The 6,000-nt window shown below is 40.3% G+C and overlaps 1 protein-coding gene across 4 annotated transcripts in view; it reads right to left on the bottom strand.

Moving 5' to 3' along the window:
• Positions 1-6,000, bottom strand: part of CYFIP1 (cytoplasmic FMR1 interacting protein 1) — a 61,626-nt gene that overhangs the window by 29,967 nt on the left and 25,659 nt on the right. The window lies entirely within an intron of this gene.

The following is a 6,000-nucleotide window of genomic DNA, read 5'->3' as shown; positions in this document are numbered from 1 at the left end:
CCCTACAAAGAAACTCATAGTAGGGGAAATACTTTAGGTTAATACCTGTAAAAAAAAAAAGTCAGGAGGAAGGATAAAATCCTTGTAGCAAAATTAATGTTTCAAAAGTTTGATTATGCTTTAGTGTGAGCATGTACCAATAGAAATCAGGTTTAGCTTTACCTCTGTATATTGTTAACAGGACAACAAGAGAACTACACAGATATGGAGTACAGCAAAAGATAGGATCAAACAGCCCACTCCAAACTGAGGGCCCCAGAGTCTGGAGAAGAGTGCTTGGGCAGAACTCCGCAGGCACGAGTCCTCTCCTGAACAAGCAGCACAGACCTACTCCCCTGATGTTGCCCATTAACTGTGTAATGCACATTTTGCAGCACTATAGTTTTGGTGCAGAAAGGAGTTAATCAACCTCTACTACAATTCTGATTCTGCTTAACTTTACTAAACTAAGCAAAATCATTGGTGCACGTGTTTATGGGTTGCATGGCTACTTTATTTTTTAACTTGATAAAAAGGATTTCTTGGTAAATGGTGCCAAGCTGTATATACACAGAGAAGAGGAAACCCAGCTATTTAGGAAGTGTACATCAAATGTTTGTATCAGACCAGGCTGTTCTGAGTGACAGTTGAGTAAAATAAACACATTTAGGAAAAGGTTTCAGGAAAGGAAGTTTGCAGTACATTGTAATATCATAAGCTACAATTATATCTTGATCTGTTTTTCTTTAAAATATTTCTGAATTTAATCAACACACAAAATAAATGATTCATTAATAACTTTTCCTAGGAAGAAAACAGAAATTCTGGTTTTAATACATCAATTTTCTAGCTGAAAACAAAACCAGCCATGCTAATCAAAAATAGTTTCACCCAAACGTATAAATTGCACCACGTTGCTTAAAATTATTTGAATTGTGTTTTATTTCTGAGTAGTCTGAATCATTCTTGTGAGAATCTATAACTTCAGCACGAGGTTCTCTGTGTGTTTTTTTAACCTGCTCAAAAATAGGTATACCCAATTTCAGATACTTGTTCATATGTATTTTAGCCCTGTCTTTCCTGAAGTACTTGTACTTACTGAAATCCAGAATGTACTTGCATTTAGATCTTTTGAGGGAAAAAAAGACCATTTATGTGTATTATTGTGATACTATCTTTATATATAATTTAAATCTCCTTACATTTGCATTTCCTCAGTTTACTAGTTCCCTCTCTTCTCTCTCACTGACATAGCAACTGAGGACTTCCTCTTGCGATTACTAGAATCTGTTCTCTGCACAGATACTTCATTAACAACTTCACCAGAAATGTTGTAAACATTTGATGGAATTCAAAGTAATCTGCAGCATACGACAGTCCCAGAGATTACTTTAGTCCCCCTTCTTTCTCTCCAAATCCTATTCCTTTTTAAACTGACATCAATTTTCAAGCCCTAAGAAAATCTCTAAAATGAAAGAAATAAAAAGAGATACCACATCATTTGAGATAAGACTGGGTTTCAGCATGCAGATGTATTGGGCAAGAGTTGATTTGTTATCACTAAATTAAAACCCTCACTGGGAAAACAGCATTTCAGAATATAAATGTGGGTGCATCCCATGGCTTGAGAAGCTATAACTATTATTCTTTCTCTTTTCAAAAAGGTGTTCTGAATATATTTGCACTACAGTGTCATTAGTGTTTGGGAGCTAACCATTCAGACCGTATTTGGATTGAGAAGAAATCACAGCCTCAGAAATCACATAGCAGAGAAATATTTCTGAGACACAATCTCTTAATTTTCATTAGCTTTGTATGAACACAAGTAACTCTTGTGCTTTCCTCAGTGCTCCTCTACATTCTTGGGGGTTTCTCCATCTCTAATGTTTTAGAATAGTAACAAAATAACCTTAAATGTTTCTTACAGACTTGAAGCAAGTGTGTATTTTATACTGTCTTGAAGGATGTGGGGGATAGATGCCAAGAAAGGAAGAAAGAGGTTAATAAAAGGAAGTAGGAGCAAGAGGGACAGTCACTTGGTATCTTACAGCGAGGCTATGGCTAAGTCCTGAGGATACAACAGGGAAAAACGTGCATCATTCTAGGAGGTATGTGACTAATCCCAATTATAATTCAGATTAATATTAGAGATTTCCAACCCAAACCATTCTATGATTCTATGAATTCTCCTCTCAAAACTAAGGGCTGTATAGAAACCTTTACAGTTCAGTATCATCTGCTATTCCTCAAGCTTTTTCAATGTGTGTGTGTGTTTCCTTTTTGACATTCTGCTGGTGGGCTTCCTCCTGCTCCTCCTCCAAGAAACAGAAAAAATCTCTTTGAAGGACTGAAGCTCTTTGAATATCAATGCTAAAGCTAGGCAAATTTTTACTTTCCCTTGGATACTGCTGGATGCAGCTTTTGGCATATTCCAAGATAACCAGTTCTTTTTATTTTTAATCATTGTTGATGATCTCACAGCAGTTTATCCATTTTAATCAGCACAGGTTGTAAGCAGTCAAAATAGATTAAGCAGATGAAAAGCCTGCTGGCTTTGCAACAGTGATTGCTAAAGGATAACATGAACCCCAAAGTAAGTATTTTAGGGATCAAATAATTTTATATTGGCATTTCTGTGATACCTACCGAGAAGGGGGTTCATAGTGAGCACTTTACAAACTAACCTAAATGATTCTATGAATCTGTGATTCTAATTACCATAATCTATTTAAGAAAATAAGGAGAAATCTGAAAAAGACCACTTCAGTCAATGAGCCTGCTGCCTTGCTACTGCAGGTGCCAGATCAGACAGATAAACTCATTCATAAACTTCCTGAGCTTCATCTCAGAAGGAATAAGATACCACAATTCTCCCTCCCTGCTCATACAGAAAGTGTTCCACTGCATTTCCCTATCTAACTGGTATGAAGACTTTAACTTCCAGTCTTCTCAAATTAGCTTGTTCTGTCTACCAGATCTAAGGGTAGCCCTACACCTCCTCTCTTAGTGAATGCAAGATCTAACTCACCCTTCTTGAATATTGCGGTCCAGATATATAGAGAACAGGGGGCTACAAACTGAAGTGTGAGGAAACAGAAGACAAACAGAGCATGAAAGAGTAACAAATATTCACCACTCCATCGCTATCACCTTTCATTTTGTTAGAAACAATTTTTTTTTCCCTAGGTGGGAGAAGATAAGGTGCTTGTTGCCAAATCTGTTGCAGTACTTGACTACAGTCACCCCTACTTTACATGAACCTATATAACTACACCATTTGTCTCTCTGTAGCATAAACTAGGTAGTTTTCACTGCCAGTGCTGCTTTTCAGGTTTGGTCCAGCAGCGCCCAAAAGGGCAAAAAGCTTTTCTGAACAGTGACTATTACAAGAGTATATGTAAGACAAGAAGACACGGCTGGTCTCTTGTGAAAACTAGTCTCAAAAGCAGTACAGAGAGACAGAGCTCCCGAAAAGAAGGGGGAGGCAGGCAGGAAGACTGAAAAATAAAAAGCCCATCTTTTGTTTATTCTGTGACAAATCTGTATCCTCAGAAGAAACATGTCATATTGCATTTGAATTGTGCTATCCACATGAATTTTTAGCAGAGAATAGAGATTTGGATTGTGTGTTGAGAGAAGATGGAGCTACAAGTCTGACTACTGTCTTAGGAAGCTTGCATCATTTGTGTCAAGAAAGCACAGAAAATCCTCAATCCAAATAAATGTCTAGGCTGTCTCACACTCACTCCTCTGTTAGCCCTGAACACAAAACATGGAAGGAAAAGACCAGCTTAGAATTACTAAAGAAAATAAGCCAGAAAAAGGAACACTACAGTTAGTGGAAAAGGAAGAAAGAATAAAAATCTGGAAGTTGTCCTGTGTCATTTGAATCCTTTGGCCAGCCCTGGTCCTTCTAACTCCACAAAGATACAGGGGAATTTAAAAAAGTGCAGAGCCAGGCACAAGCACAACAAAGATTCCTGGTGTGGAAAGACATTTGGCTTGGAAAAACATGCAACTGAGCGCCAACATTAGAGAGGGCTCTTAAAAAAAAAATCCCAAGCAGCACAGAGAAGACAACAAGTGGGAAATGGCTGTTCATGGTCACTTCCAGTATAAGAACTGGCAGCCAGTAACTTGAGAGCAAACTAGAAGAGGTACTTTTTCATGCAGCATACAGTTTCACTGCAGACTCCTCACTCCAGCACATCACAAATGCCAAAACCTCACATAGCTTTAAAAAAAAAGCAGTGGGGAGGAAAATACCTGTAGAGGGCCAGAAATGCACTGATGCATACCACCATTTTTGTTTTACAGAAATACACAATTGTTGCTAGAGGCCAGCGTGTTTCCTGGGAGACAAATCACCACAGGCCTCCCTTGTTTTCATACTTGGCCTCTGCATGGCTGCTGCCAGCTCCAGGACACTGGACTAGAGAGGGCTTTGACCTCACCTGCAGTTCATATGCTCTTGCCATTATCCATTCTAGATCAACAACAGGTGGATTAAAAACACCCTTGGATTTCAGTGCTAATGCCTGTCTGCAGACATCCCCTCACTCATCTCCCTGTTCCTTCTCCACAAACTGTTGTGCAGTCTGGACACAGCTGTGCAGCTGGCCAGCACTAATGACACTAAATTTCAGAAAATTGGCAACTGCAATCATAAAATTGCTAAATCTTTTAATAGCAGCCTCACTGTTTAATCTCAGTACATTATCAGATAAAAAAAAATAAATTCCTAAGTCCCAAATAATTAAACATGCAACATGTTTCATTACTTCTGTGTGAATAGCCTTAGCCTTTGAACCAAACCTGCAGGGTTTCTAAACACTTTTACAAATGTCTGAAATCATCACCTTCAAGCATCCTTGGGAAATGAGCTTCAAAAGGTACTGGATTCAAGTTAATCTGACCAAAACACTAACTAAGATGGACCCTTACACCTAGGCTGCGGTCAGATTAATGAGAGGCAAGCCACAGGTATCACACGTTGCCTGGGAGCTGTACCTCCAACCCCTTACCACCAAGCAACCGCTCTGCTTTTCATCACAGAATGCCTTGGGTTGGAAGGGACCTTGAAGATCATCTAGTTCCAACCCCTTGCTGTGGACAGGGTTGCCAACCACTAGATCAGGCTGCCCAGGGCCCCATCCAACCTGGCATTGAATGCCTCCAGGGATGGGGCATCCACAACTTCTCTGGGCAGCCTGTTCCAGTGCCTCACCACCCTCTGGGTGAAAAATTTCCTCCTAATATCTAACCTAAATCTCACCTCTCTGTTTAAAACCATTTCCCCTTGTCCTATCGCTATCTGCTCATGTGAAAAGTCGCTCTCCCTCCTGTTTATAAGCTCCCTTCAAGTACTGGAAGGCTGCAATTAGGTATCCTTTTCTTCTCAAAGCTAAACAAGCCCAGCTCCCTCAACCTTTCCTCATAAGAGAGGTGCTCCAGCCCTCTGATCATCTTTGTGGCTCTCCTCTGGACCTGCTCCAACAGCTCTACAGCTTTCTTGTGTTGGGGGCTCCAGGCCTGGACACAATACTGCAGATGGGGCCTCACAAGGGCAGAGTAGAGGGGGACAACCACCTCTTTTGATCACCCCTCTTTTGATGCAGCCCAGGATACGGTTGGCTTTCCAGGCTGCAACTGCACACTGCTGGCTCATGTCAAGCTTCTGGTCCACCAAGACTCCCAAGACCTTCTCAGCAGGGCTGCTCTCAATGAGTTCTTCTCCCAGTCTGTACACATACCTGGGATTGCCTCAACCCAAGTGCACAACTTTGCACTTGGCCTTATTGAATCTCATTAGGTTCTCATGGGCCCAAATTTTAAGCCTTCTAGAATCATACTTACTTCTCTTTCTCCCAGCCTTTCGTTGTTAGTTTTCTTCCCTTGTTTACACATAGCTTTCATGCAAGACATTACTTATCAAGAGTCAAGAATTAAACTAGCAGTTCTCACAGAGCTCCTCACTGTGTACTCCTGTATTTACACACAATAACCCCTACAGTTGAATGC

Source organism: Antrostomus carolinensis, unplaced genomic scaffold (assembly GCF_000700745.2).
Source record: "Antrostomus carolinensis isolate BGI_N321 unplaced genomic scaffold, ASM70074v2 scaffold4412, whole genome shotgun sequence".
Taxonomy (NCBI): Eukaryota; Metazoa; Chordata; class Aves; order Caprimulgiformes; family Caprimulgidae; genus Antrostomus; species Antrostomus carolinensis.
Note: the sequence above shows the minus strand (reverse complement) of the source record. Positions and strands in the feature narration are given on the sequence as shown.